General features: G+C 37.9%; 1 protein-coding gene across 3 annotated transcripts in view; it reads right to left on the reverse strand.

The window, feature by feature from the left end:
- The window catches only part of GALNT1 (polypeptide N-acetylgalactosaminyltransferase 1), an 89,877-nt gene that overhangs the window by 51,162 nt on the left and 24,152 nt on the right, over positions 1 to 14,563 (reverse strand). Inside the window, exons 2-3 of one of the 3 annotated variants that reach the window (XM_052787710.1) lie at positions 13,219 to 13,391; positions 10,321 to 10,367 (exon numbers count right to left, since the gene is read on the reverse strand). The gene's annotated coding sequence lies outside the window, so the exon portion shown is untranslated. The remainder of the gene's footprint in view (positions 1 to 10,320; positions 10,368 to 13,218; positions 13,392 to 14,563) is intronic. The other 2 variants (XM_052787711.1, XM_052787709.1) reach the window with 2 other exon arrangements.

The following is a 14,563-nucleotide window of genomic DNA, read 5'->3' on the forward strand; positions in this document are numbered from 1 at the left end:
ACTATTTATGGTGCCTATCTAGCTGAGTATGTCTATATTTGAAAACAGAAGTGATGCCAACACTAGCCTCGGGTTTCAGAACTACTTTTGCTACTGTGCTGATATATTTTTTTTTTCTTTTTACTGGCCCATGCTCTGTTAAATTTATTTTAGTGCTTGTTTGCAGAGAGCTCATTACCATCAGCTCATCAGTAAATAGGTCAGTTTGAGGACAAACAAGGCATTACCTAGTTTCAATGCTATAAAAGCAAATGGAAAAAACCCATTCAAATCAGAGGGTCAACCCACCACCTGTGGAAAACAGGCGTATTCTGTGTCATCTTCACAAAAACACAAAACACATCTGGTACATTTCATCAGGCAAAAAGGATATTCAGGAGCTCAAGGACACCAGTACTCTCTTCTGCTCAGAAGTTAACACAAGAGAAGTACTCTTCATTGGGCTACACTGGTTTGATGGATTTTGAAGTGTTTTAGTATTCACGAGTCATCTGTTCAGTAAAATTCAGCAACAGTAAGTTCTGAAGAAGTGATGAGAGAAAACGGATCATACTAGTCTGAGCAGTATGAGAACAATTCATTAAAAGCAAACCTACTCTTCAGAAAAATCTGAGAAATGTAGGTCAGTAAAATCAATTTCTATTCTTCTTGCTCTGTGTAGGAAGACTACACTTTTAATTCATCAGAAGTGAATTTTCAATTCAGAAGTCAATTTTTTAAATTGACCATTTGAAAAAACTATCAATTATGTTTCTAAAACCGGTAGGCCTTGGGATGAAGAATAAAACAGAAACATAGGAGTAGCTGACCACACTTGAAAAACAAGGATGAACTTCATACACAAAGGCAGAAGTTATTGGTCCATAAAGGCTTTCCTACAGATAAAGTAGACTGCATAAATATGCTTATAAAAGTAGAAGCTCTTGCGAGATGAAAATATGGCTCATCACATAGAAAAGCTATGCCAGAAATGGAACAACAGGTATGTCCTCCGTCCACAATTTTGTCAAACTGTTTATAACTGCATGGAACTAAGTCACTGTGCACTTAAACCTCTGATTCTCCTGATTTAAAATCATAGAATAGTTTGGGTTGGAAGGGACCTTCTTAGCTAAGCGGTGTTTACTTAACCTCTAAACTTCTATGATTAGTTCCAATTACTTCTACGGATACATAGTAAGTAAATAACATTTCTAAGCTGAGTAGAAACACTTTAAAAACCAAGCTCTTCTTTCAGTTACTGCAAGAAAATTAATTTAAAAGACATTGCTATTTTGGTACCTACGCTTTTCAGAAACATCCTAACTATAATGATTTAGCTTCTGAAAACAGTTTATCATTTTGCAAATTAGTGCTTAATGGTTTCTCAAATGATTTTGAAAGCAGCATAGAATCATAGACTATCTCGAGTTGGAAGGGACCAAGGATCATCAAGTCCAAATCTCCCCCAGATTTTCCAAGAAATCAAGTAAGCATTTGGTCAACAGTGTCAAGCAGTTTCCACTACTACACAGTCCTTCCTGATTCTCTTCCTAATCAGTACTATTCAAATAAAAACAATCATTTGCAGATTAATAACGGGCTAGTACGGCCCAAATATTAATTATACTAGAAATATAGTTTACCTCCCTTTAATAAAGATGAAATATGTGAAAATTAATTGCAACAGGGACAAGGACATGGAAATGATCAAACCCAAGATGAAATAAAAACATCTGAGATTACCTACTCTGGTAAAAACAGGATGGCCTGTATAATCCCTTCTGTAGGGCCCAGAAAGAATTGCCATGTGAAATTTCAAAGTGCGATAGCAGGAAAGTCTGGTAATTTACTACACATACTACTTGAAACAGGCATAAATGTAAGGATATTCAGAAGGACAGCAAATTGTTCAGACATGTATGGTTAGTTCAATATAATAAAGTATATTAACACTGCATTAACATGGTATACATTAATGGAGTAATTAATATAGTATATAAAAACCACAAATGTTTCTAGAACAGACTGAGTGAATGATCAGGGATATAAGTAGATCAGAAGTTGAATAAAAAGCAATACAATTTTGATGAAATTAGAACAGCGTAAATTTAATTCAATCTATAACTGACTTCAAAGTTACTGCTGTCAGCTACTGCAAACATTTTAAATATAGCTCCCACAAAGAAAATTGTTACTTAAGGTGAGAAAAATCAGGATTAATACAAAAAATAAAGTGGATAAACAAGATGATTACAAGAAAGACTGTAAAGGCTTATAAAAAAACCTTAGTAGGCTGATGAGACTGCACCTTCAATAAGCCGGCAACTATTTTCTTTAGTAGTCTTGGTGCTAGATCTAGATGGGTGATCTCAAGACCCGTTGCCGTTAAAAAGGAACGAGTGATAAGGTAGGAAGAAAGATGGGTTTGTGGACTGGAATAACAGAATCAAGATGACATTTAATAAAATATGTTCAGTAGTATGCATTGGCGTATGTAACTTTGCTATCAGCTGAAGAGTTTCAATAAAGCAAAGGCTCGTAAGGGTGACACTGTGAGCTGCCACTGTCACCCAGTCATGGAAAAAAGGGCAAACAGATTTTTGGATGCATCATTTCAGTATTCTCCTTAGATATAAAACCAGAAACCATTGCATGGTGCACCAGTATCCCACAAGGGAAGGGCACAGGGAGAGCTATATATTCGGCAAAGAAGATGTTTCAAAGCAGAGCCCTGCGGATTTATAAGAGACCACTGCAAGGGACTGGACACGGTGATCCACGCGGTCCTTTCCACTCCCACTCTTCCAGCCTGGAATTCATAGAAGAGTAATGAACACAAATGAAAAGGCCTGAAGTAATTGCTTCCAGATCTTTTGTCATAAAACTCCACACCAGCTCAGTGTTTGGGGTGGGGTGTGGGGGCGTTGTTTTGTTTTTAAGTTGGTCTTTCAGAAGAAAAAAAAAAACCAACCAAAACCAAATATCCACACTCATGGATTCCGCTAATGCCCGATTCTCCCAATAGATTCTTTTTGAGAATAAAATAAAAGATTGTTTACAGAACTCTTCAAATGAAAGTATTTGAAAGGCTTTCTTAAGTTTTTTTTTTTTTCCCCAGCCATAGCCAATACTTTTTAGACTGATTTTAAGAAAGCCCTATCTTGCTTGCAGGACAAAACTGCAATGGGCAAGGTTTCAGAGGACCAGATAAACAATATTTTAATCAAATAATAAAAGTTCAAAATCAATTTAATCCACAGCTTCTGGATTTGCATTCTTTTTTACAATAATTTTTTGCTATACAAGAATAAATTGATCCAGGAGGAAGACAAAATATTCCCTACCAGAGTATCACTGTAAATATTATAAGAGCTCAAGAGGATAGCTAAAATTTGGAAACCAAGAATACAATAAAAGTACAAAGACTACTGCTGTCATATAAACAGCTGAGATACACTAGACTCCTATTCCATGACTTTAAAGTAGCTTTCAAATGACTGAGGCAACAATTTCATTTTTCTGTCTGCTCTCCAGGTTGAATGAAAATTATCTAAAAATAGACAGACTTATTCAGGGATCCTTCAGACACTTCCATTCTCTCAACTGCTTTGAGATTTAAAATATACTTCTATTATGCCCAGTGAACAATCAGTGTACGTTACTTAATATTGCCAGTCCTATACAAAAAACCCCTACACATCTTTTTGCAGTACTGCTTCAAACATTAGGAGTACATCATTAGTTCAATTTAATTACAACACATAACAAAATGAATACACAGATATACAGTACCTTGAAGCCAATAGCAGTAAGTTTTTGCATAGGCATTAAGTTATTGGGTATTACAGTACTGGCAGGTAAGTTCAAACCACATTATTCAAATCTCTTCCTTCTTACAGTGAACAGCAGATATGCCTCTCCTGACAGCTACAGAACAGGCAATCCTTTTAGGAAAGCAGATTTATAAGCCGACAGACAGTTATTTCTTTTCCTGAAGTAACTGCAGTCTTAAATTGGGCTACTGACACCTCAGATGCTGACAGAGAGCAAATATTCCCCTTCAAAGCCATAGCTACTTCACATATACACTCTGGGAGGGCTACTGAGTGTGCTTGACTTAGAGTAACAGCCAGCTAGAGAATACAGACAGTATTTTCATCAGTGAGTATCACAGGCAGCATGAAGACAATGAGCTATTCATGAGTGAAAAGCTTTTGTTATTAACAGCAGCAAGAGAGGATTTTAATGGCAGTGCTAGCAATGCACCAAGCTCATAAATCCCCAACGTACAATAATTAATGGCTGAAGATGCATCAGTAAGACCTATTCGAGCCTTCTGCTACCCTTCACAGAGACCTAGAAAGCTGAGGTGGGATTTTCTTTGGTTTTTCTTCTTGGAAGATTCACAGTTGGTGACCCAGCACTTAGCTTTTTCAGTACCACAACACTCCTGCCAATCAGCATCCCAGAGCTATAAACTGACTCCAATCTTTCATAAATCCCCGAAGAGCTGTGCTAGCTGGTCTTCCAACCCCAGCGCTACAGGACTGGAAGAGGAAAATCCAGGTCACACCAGCACAGGTGTTCTAGGTGAAGACCTCCAATTCCTCAAGAAAAACAATTTTGTCATCTGAGCTACAGACCTTGTAAGTTCACCACTACTCAGAAGAAACAGCTTTTTAAAACTAACTAATTTTAGCTTCCCTATCAGAGCTCAATGCTGGTTGCAAGGCTCTTGTAAGAAATAAAAGGCTGAACTACCCAAAATTTATATTACAACAGGATAGTGTCACAGAGATTAGCCTATTAGTATACTATTTGCTGTCTGCAACAAAAACCTCTAAACACCTCCACATATTTTAGATACTCAGGCTTGTGACATGATGTAACACAGCATGAAGGCTTCTAGCCAAAAGCAGCATCACTTGGCCTTACAATACATACGTTCACTAAGACCAAATGCACGTAAGCAGTCAAGAATTTCTAATAATCAAGAAGTCACACATTCCAAAGACTATTTTAAATTATCTGGTAGGTGCAAGATGAGCTATAAGTAGAACAGGCTAGCTGACGAGACTTCTTTTAAAGTTAAAATTCCTGCTGAAAAGAATTAGATTTACTATTGCGAGCAATCTTTAAGAAATCATATGCACTAGACTAGACTACGTGGAAGTAAAAACACAGCAAGCTGTTCCATATTCTCAATGCTCATATTTTCCTTTATAATGTTTCTGCATAGTCCAGAAAATGAAATTTACTTCCAAAATTTTTTAGAAGTTCTACATTAAAATGTCAAACTGCAAACTCAAGTTTTTACCAGCTGAGACTGAACTAAAATGAATACTATCCTTATCAGTAGATCACTCTTCATACAGATGTGTCAAATACTCAATAGGATTTTCTGCAGATGATACTTTCTTCAGTTTGCACATGTCAACACTTACAAATGCCAGGCAGCATTTGCTTTTGAAGTATTTTGAGGAAGTAAGCAGATTCTTCTTGAAAACACCGAAGACCACAAACAAAAGGGGTTGAAATTTACTCTCTATTCTGCTATTAAGATAGAAGTTAGAAGTGAGGAAAACTAGCAACTCAGATGTCAGTATTAAAGAATCACAAATTTCAAGGAGAAATCTTTGACTACTTAAAGGTCAGAAGAATTCACCGTCACCGAGCTAGTTGCACATTTTTCATAGACAAAGACCTAAGCACACTACAAACAATCAAGTGAATAAATCTTTTACAAGACATCCTTGAAACCTTTGTCATACGTTAGGAGAAATTGTTAAATCTTGCAAGCTAAGTCTCAAATGTTCTATAATATCCAACCTCCATAAAGCTTCTGATTATTCTTTAGATATGAATCAAAGCCAAAAGCTAGAGTGGAATAAAATTGTTCATTAATTCTTCAAACACTTTTGAAGACGGCAGAAAATTACATAGGCAAATAGTCATCATTAAGGATGAATCACTAATGGGCAAGAATTTGAACTAAAGAAAAGCAGAGTCAACTAATTAGAAAAAGATTATAAAGGAGATTTCTGGAAACATAGGGTAAATCGCACAGAGAACAGATTCAGCCATCCTTATGTTAGTAACTGCAGAAACCTCTAATCCTGAAAACTTTCTATTGCAGATTAAAAATCCAGAAGGGACACTTGAAGAAATACCAAATACATTCGAAGAACATTTTTTTCTCTGCCTTCAATATATGTGGAAAATAGTTTAAAAATTATAAGTGTTCTAGAAGAAAAGCTTTGAAAACAATACAGGTAAAGAAAAATTGATGTCACATGCTAGGGCCATAGGGTGTTTATCCTAGAGAAGCTGGCCGAATTCTGCCTAGAGTAACAGCAGAACTTGCTGAAAAATCAAATACAGGCAGATATCAAGTTAAAAACTGCAGAATGGGATAATGTAAGTGACTAAACATAAAGACTTGAAGAATTAGGAAATATAATTTGACAAAATAAGGGTGACAATCATTTAACACATGGTGGGTTATATTATTTCAAGTAAAATGAAGAATGGTTAACAAAACCTTTGAATTCTTTACAAGTTCTACTTCCCACCCCTTTCACAGTGACACTGCAGATGGTTTAAAAAAAAAAAAAGTTAAAAATACTACACACACCCCACCACATCTAGGGAAACACCAAAATTCTAAGCAAAAATAACTCAGCAGTTTTGCAGGGCTAAACACTTTTCTAAATATACAGAAAACATCAGATCTCCAACCAAAACACCTAGCACCACCACCACACCACCCCCCCAAAAAAATCAGAACACATGCTTGTTTCTCTTTCTCTAGAAAGAAAAACCTGATCAGATATGGAGAAAAAAGAAAAGCTAGCATTGTTCAATTTCGTGATACATTCATGAAATTATTGCAATGTTACTCACTAAAACTTGTGCCCCTTTGCTATATCCATATGCAAATATAAATTCTACGTAGAAAGCAAATGGCTGTTATTTATACAGACAAGCCATATAGCTCCTTAAGCATACATTCACACATGAAGTCTGTTTTCACATCATAAAGCTGTGTGCTCAGCAGGTAACTTCTGCTGCTAACAACTGTTTTGTACTTAATTAACACACACAGCATTGCACCAAGGATAAGATTCTTCATATTCATCCTTCACTTTCCCTCTTACTTATACTCACTTGCTTTAGATTTAGTTTTTCTCAATTCTGTCTTCCCAAAGATCTCTGACAACAAAAGCTTGAGAAATACTATGCTTTTAAGTTCTTTATTTTCACTGTCAATCCATGTGAATGTACACATGGTATAAAAAGAAGAACCATGAGATTTTCTTCAAGGACCCATAAATTTGTCCATTTAAAGTCTACTTCTAAAGCAGACAATGTTTGTATTTTGAGTTCTACTTTGAATAGCTAAACAAGAAGAAAAGAAAAGAACTGTCAGATAAAAAGCCAAACAGGCAGAATACTAAAGCAGAGTTCTGGAAATCCTTTAGACCCTGGGACCATCTGCAAGACTGGACAAGGAAAGAAGGAACTGAAAGGGAGAAGTTGCTAGAATAGTTTGCAAACAGCCCCATATAGCAATGGCTCTTCTTCAGGACTAGAGTCCTTGGATACTTTCTTTGTCCCCATGGCATCTTGGTCTTCAGCACTGGTACTGATATTTCCACAGGACCAGAGCTTAAACTCTGTAATTCAGACTTCAGGTGAGCTACAGAGGTTTATAAGCTGAAGCACCTGTGATGCCTGACAGTACAAGAGGATTTACAGAAGTATCAGTACTGTCCATTTTGAACTGCTGCAAAGGCTAGTTTCACATTTTGGCACATTTTCACAACAGAAGCCTACTCTCCCTTTCCTTTCCACTGCATTTTCCCCTTTGATATACAAGCATGTAAACTATCCTTAACTCTCAGGCACCCAGCAGCTCTGCCCAATTCTCTTCTGTGCAAGCAGATGCACTCTCCTTCCCCCATTGCTCTTACATCTACATCTTCTAGGTTGGTACCATACAAACAAAAATTAAGATAACAGGTGAAGCAGAGACAGGATGAAAAAGTGATCTTCTGTTGCTGCTGGAATCAAGACTATATAACAAAAGGAGGAGAAAGGAGGAGGATGAGAAGTTAAGATCCCACCTGTCCAAGAAATATACAGCTGCCCATATGATTCAAAAAACCTGAAGCACACAGTATTCACCTATCCACCAAATGTCTTTCTCTAACTGTAAAAGTAGGCAATTATAAAAATGGACCTAAGTATAGAAATTGTAATTGACCATGCACATATGCCTAGCTCATTATAAGTTATCAGCTCGCAGAGCTTCCATATTCCATTAACTGGAAGGGAGAGAACTCAGTTTGATCCCCCCAGGTCATACACCAGTCCTAATGCAAATAAATGAAACCGCGTTTACACATTAGCAGTCTCTACAAATATGAATACGTGAAAAAGCTAGATTGGCAGACAAACAAAACAAAAAGCCCAACTGAATAGTCATGAAAGATTGGCAGAAGTTCGATGCCAAACAAAAAAAAAGACAATATATGGCCAGCCAGCAGAATAAAATTACTTACTTTTAATTGCAGAATACTGAGACTATATAGAAAAAAAAAAAACAACAACCAAAGACAAAAAAGGACAAGAAATCCAAAGACAAAAAAGGACAAGAAATCCAAAGACAAAAAAGGACAAGAAATCCAAAGACAAAAAAGGACAAGAAATCCAAAGACAAAAAAGGACAAGAAATCCAAAGACTAAAAAGGACAAGAAATCCAAAGACTAAAAAGGACAAGAAATCCAAAGACTAAAAAGGACAAGAAATCCAGTCTATTAATTTCATTGTGAACAGCTTTGTCCTCTCCCCCCTGCCCCAAACCAGATATATTCGATATCCTTATAAAAAAAAAAAATTTAGAAACCAAGACTTCATTTGCCAGTATTTCCAGACAAACTAAGCACTGGCTACATTGAAGACTTTTCTTAGATTCATCTCCAATACTACAGTTAATATTTTAAACCTCTTCATATTCACTAGGGTAGTACTTCCAAACAATTAAGGAAAAAAAAAATCCACTAGTTAAACTTGGTTTGCTGAAACTTAAAAATATAAAGTATGAACACTGAGACCAAGAGCATGTTGCATTTAAATCGAGTCAAGTGTGACAAAGAATGTGTTGCTTTTATAGTTTTTCAGAATTAACTTTCTTCTGCACTCTGGACGTACCATTATAAAAAGTATACCATTATTAATGAGAGAAAATGTAACAAGAAGGAAAAAGGTCTACATCAAACAGGTGGATATAAATTTAAAGAAGCTCTTGGGTAGCCCTATCAAATCACTGTAATCACAGCATTTGTGCAGGATTGGATGCACAGTTTGGATTTCCAAAGGTTAAACAGAACCACTGAGCACTCTTCCCAACTTTCAACGTCATTAAAAAATAAAAAAACTGACATTCAAGTTCACATTTGACCAAAAGCAGTAGTATGGAAAAAATAAGTTGAGTTCTACAGAAAAAAAATCCTGTTTTAACAGCTTCAAAAATCTGTACTTTCTTTAAACAAGAACAAGTCTATCATGTTCTGAGCTTATTTGGGAAAGAAAATGCTAGAACAACAACAACAACAACAAAATAATCAATAAAACTGCAAAAAATTAGTTTTCACTTAGATCATGGAAAGTATTTAAACAAAGTAATTTTCACAACAAAATGCTACACTTGCAGCATTCTGTAATAAATGCACTTCAAATGTTGCTGGATTTTATTTCTTAATACTCAAAGAAAAATGGCAGATTCACATATTAAATTTCAAGACTATACTCTTACAGCTAGTGATTCCAAAAAAATGTCTTCCATCTGGCTTAACTTATAAGTTTTCATCCTAATATGAAAAAGGGTTGGCAAACTTAAATAAAATAGCCATATCAAGATTGCATTGCATCAGTGAGGGAAAAAAAGTAAATAAAATTTAGAATTTGTTATTGGTTGCACTGTGCAGCAGTCCAGAGAAATCTGAAGTGTGATATGTAATTTAAGGCAGAAAGATTATTTCTTGAAAGAGTTCACTTTTTTTTCCCCAGATACCTATAAGATTGATGCTAACAATTTTCTGCATAGTTGCATAGAGAAAACAACCAGTAGAACATTAGGTACGCCACAGATGTGTTCGACTTCACTATATTACTTAAGTTTCTTCAAATCCTTAGGTGCTTACTACTTTGCCAATTTTTTCCAGAAGTTGTCAGGTACTTTGTAAAAACCGGCTAATGTATTTAATTTGACACATCATTTTTGAAGGTATAAAGCTGGTAGCAACTTAAGCTTTTTTACAATTCAAAATTCATACCTGACTAGAAGCCAAGAGAGAAACAGGTCACCATAAGAAAGGTTAATCTGTCAAAAAAAAGATTGAAAAAGGGAATATGATGGAACTGTTTTGCAAATTCAGCTATACATTAATTGGAGACCACAGTATTTGAGTGATACAATCACTTTTTAAAATTTAAATTAAATCAGACACTTTTTAAAGCCTCTTTTAAAATTCAGTGCTCCAATTCATTTACAATTACTTTTCAGTAACTTTTCTGAAATATTTTCAACTTCTCTGAAAATACTAGAACCTTTACAACAAGAGGGAGTAGACATGCCCAAGAAGCCACGCCGCATGGTTAGACCGTGGTTAAAGATTCACCAACACACTACTGCATAAGTAGTTGCTACCCCATCTTCTCTCTCATTCTAACATGCCAGCCTTCTGCTTTGCCAGCAAAAATTTACACAGCAATGAAGAAACTCAATCAGGGAGCTGATACAACTGAAAAATAACCAAGAACTGTGTTTTTTCAGCCACATCAGTCTCCCGGTGCAGACCCAGATCAAAGAATGCAGACCAATCAGGTATCCCCCTCCCCGCAACAGCAGTTATTTCCACTCCAACCTGTTACCTCTTTAAACTCGCAATTAGAGTCAACAACCACAGAAGAGGTGGCTGGGCTACAGCGAAAGAAAGAATAGCGGAGCTATACCTTGAGAGGTCATAAGCAGTAAATCCAGAAATAAAAATTTGCCTTTTTTTTTTTTTCTTTTTACCCTGAATTTTTTTATTCTGAATAGCCTCTACTATTATTTAACAGTATTCGGTAGCAATTCTGGATATATTTTTCCCTCTCCCCTAAACTGATGCTTGTTCAAGCTATACTTTTTAAGCACTGAATTTAAGACTACGTGCCAGATTACAATCTTTTGAAGTTGACTGGAAAGGGATCCACTTAGACCTGAAACAGGCTTTTTTCCTTTTCACCCCACTGAACCTGAACTTCAAAGTTAGCCCCAATGAGTTCTTCAGAACTCAGTCTGTGAAACCAGCCCTATGAAAGGTGCTAACAGGTTTGCAGGAAAGAAAAAAATCAAGCACAAGATGTCAATACCAAGGATATCAAGTGGAGGACAACATTTAACACACTAAATACAACTGAACTGGTTAATCTTTTCTGCCAAAGGAAATGGACTTGTCACACCACATCTTTGCTCGTCTGTCCTGTTAAACTTTGGTTCTCCATCTTATTTCAGTCAAGCTTAAAAAAAGAACAGTAGCAAGCGGGAGATGCACACAGAGAGAAGGCTTGATAAGAACTTAGTTGTTAAACACCTCGTTGGGCAGCCAGTGACTGCACAGTGGTAGTTTAATAAGTCATCTCTTCTCTGACAAGGATGCTTTAAGGGAACTGTTTGCTGTAGAAACACAGAAAATAAAAAACAGGCTTGCTTAGTTCAGCTGGATGGAAAATTGATCTGAATACCAGCTCACTGGCCTAGATGATTCTTTTCAAGATGATATACTGAGAGTAAAGGTAAGTTTAGGAGAACTGAAAATGGGGTGCTTTACCCACTTGGATATTGTACTTTCCAATACCCAGAGAAAACCACAGTAACAGATAAATTAGGCTTCTGCTAATATCTAAAGGAATTCTTATGGACACCTGTTTAACAGCTGCAGACAACTGAACTGGTCCACCAGGAAAATATGGAATATGAAACAGAACAGAAAAATATGGAATATGTATGTGGTGGTTTGACCCTGGCTAGATGCCAGGTGCCTACCAAAGCCGCTCTATCAGTGCCCTCCTCAGCTGGACAGAGGAGAGAAAACATAACGAAAGGCTTGTGGGTCGAGATAAGGATAGGGAGAGATCACTCACCAATTACCGTCAGGGGCAAAACAGACTCAACTCAGAGAAATTAGTTTAATTTATTACAAATCAAATCACAGTAAGGTAACGAGAAATAAAACCAAATCTCAAAACACCTTTCCCCCACCCCTCCCTTCTTCCCAGGCACAGCTTCACTCCTGAATTCCCTACCTACCCCCTCCACAGTGGCACAGGGGGACAGGGAATGGGGGCTGGGGTCAGTTCATCACATGTTGTCTCTGCCGCTCCTTCCTCCTCAGGGGGAGGAGGACTCCTCACTCTTCCCCTGCTCCAGCGTGGGGTCCCTCCCACAGGCTGCAGTTCTTCACGAACTGCTCCAGCGTGGTCCCTTCCCCCGGGCTGCAGTCCTTCAGGCACAGACCGCTCCAGCGTGGGTCCCCCGCGGGGTCACAAGTCCTGCCAGCAAACCTGCTCCAGCGTGGGCTCCTCTCTCCACAGGGCCGCAGGTCCTGCCAGGAGCCTGCTCCAGCGCGGGCTTCCCACGGAATCACAGCCTCCTTCGGGCATCCCCCTGCTCCACTGTGGACCTCCCTGGGCTGCAGGGGGACAGCCTGCCTCACCATGGTCTTCCCCACGGGCTGCAGGGGAATCTCTGCTCCGGCGCCTGGAGCATCTCCTCCCCTCCTTCTGCACTGACCTGGGGGTCTGCAGGGCTGGTTCTCTCACATGTTCTCACTCCTCTCTCCCAGCTGCAGTTGCTGTTCCACAGCAACTTTTTCCCCTTCTTAAATCTGTTCTCCCAGAGGCACTACCACCGTCGCTGATGGGCTCAGCCTTGGCCAGCAGTGGGTCCATCTTGGAGCCGGCTGGCATCGGCTCCATGGGACATAGGGGAAGCTTCTAAGCAGCTTCGCACAGAATTCACCCCTGGAACCCACCTGCTACCAAAACCTTGTCACACAAACCCAATACAATGCAATGACAAAGTGGTAGCATACATGCAGTCTCTAAGCACTCCCTTTGCTCTAAGATAATCCAAAGCAGACAGACCTGACCAAAGTGCCAAAAATTCCTGGATCGCATTTTGTACTAACCTCCTCTGCAGGTTTACAGCCATCTGGATGGTCCACTAGCACTGGTGCCAAAATCCCGATGCATCGCTGTAGAGAGCCTGTGGTAGGAACCATGGAGCAAGAGTGGCCTAGGCCATTCTGACATGAATGTAGAAGCAAAAGAGGTCTTCCATCCACAAGGTCTTAAGGCTGTCCTAGAAGAAGAACAGAGATTCAAATAAGTTCCAGACTCAATTCTGGCAGAGCTTGAGATGGAAGGGGAAGGGCAGGAAAGTTTCCCAGTATTTAAGACTTCAAAATCCAAAATCCTATGCAAGGGAGAAGGAGCCAAAAGACTGCTTCTAAAAGAGGCAGGGAACTGAGCCTGTGAGGAAAACAACATATGCAGGGTAGTGTGGAGAGGTGGAACAAGTCATCAAAATTTTTTAGCCTTTCAGATGATATGATTTAAGTGGGAGGACTGCCTGTCCTCCCAAATAAGCAGTTATCTATTTTTGAGTTCTATATATGTCGTCCTCTATCCAATCATGAACACTTAGCACAACAAACTATGAATTGTTCTTGATAAGGCTAGAAAACAGCCTCCTCAATGGCACACATTCACATGAGCAGCTCCCCAGATGATCATTCTTTCGGACTACATTTTCCCATACATATTCTAGTTTATAGATGTAGAGTTTTTTACATTCTTTCATCTCTCGCCCACAAGTTAAACATTAGCATTTATAATGACAGCTTTTGTAAAAAAAAAAGGTGTTATTAAACTAACACAGATCTGATGCTTAAGAAGTAATGTTTTTTCACTTCTAAAAGTGACACCTGAAAAACGAAGCCTGAGCCTTTCCAAGTGTTATCTGTTAAAATTTTAGCAATATTGAATGAATTCCTTCAAATCTCTTCCTTCACCCAGTTAATACAGCAATGTCTGAAGAAAATTCTAAGCAGCTGAAAAGTAAACAAAGTATCTTAAGAGACAAGAAAGCAGATTTTTTCAATTTAGTGCAATTGTAGCTTGCTTACACTCAAGTAATATTTGCCATATATTATGAGCTTATGTGTTACATTTGCCGTATTATATATGAGCCTACTAAGTTATTCAAGTTTACTGCTCTACCTGTTTAAACTGTTAGCTTTACGTATTGCTTATCCACATGAAAAATTATGTACAAGTGAGAAAAAAAATAAGACGTTGACACTATGATAACATGACAGTATGGAAGAAATACATGGTAAGGAAAGCTAAGATTGGCAGTGATAGAAAAGATGTTTGTCTACTGCTTATTCTGAAACAAAATTATTACCCCAGTACTGAGGCAGGTGAAGTAAGTACAATACTTGGCAGTTTCCCTTTTTTTTTTTTTTTTTT

Source organism: Harpia harpyja, chromosome 5 (genome assembly GCF_026419915.1).
Source record: "Harpia harpyja isolate bHarHar1 chromosome 5, bHarHar1 primary haplotype, whole genome shotgun sequence".
Lineage (NCBI taxonomy): Eukaryota > Metazoa > Chordata > Aves > Accipitriformes > Accipitridae > Harpia > Harpia harpyja.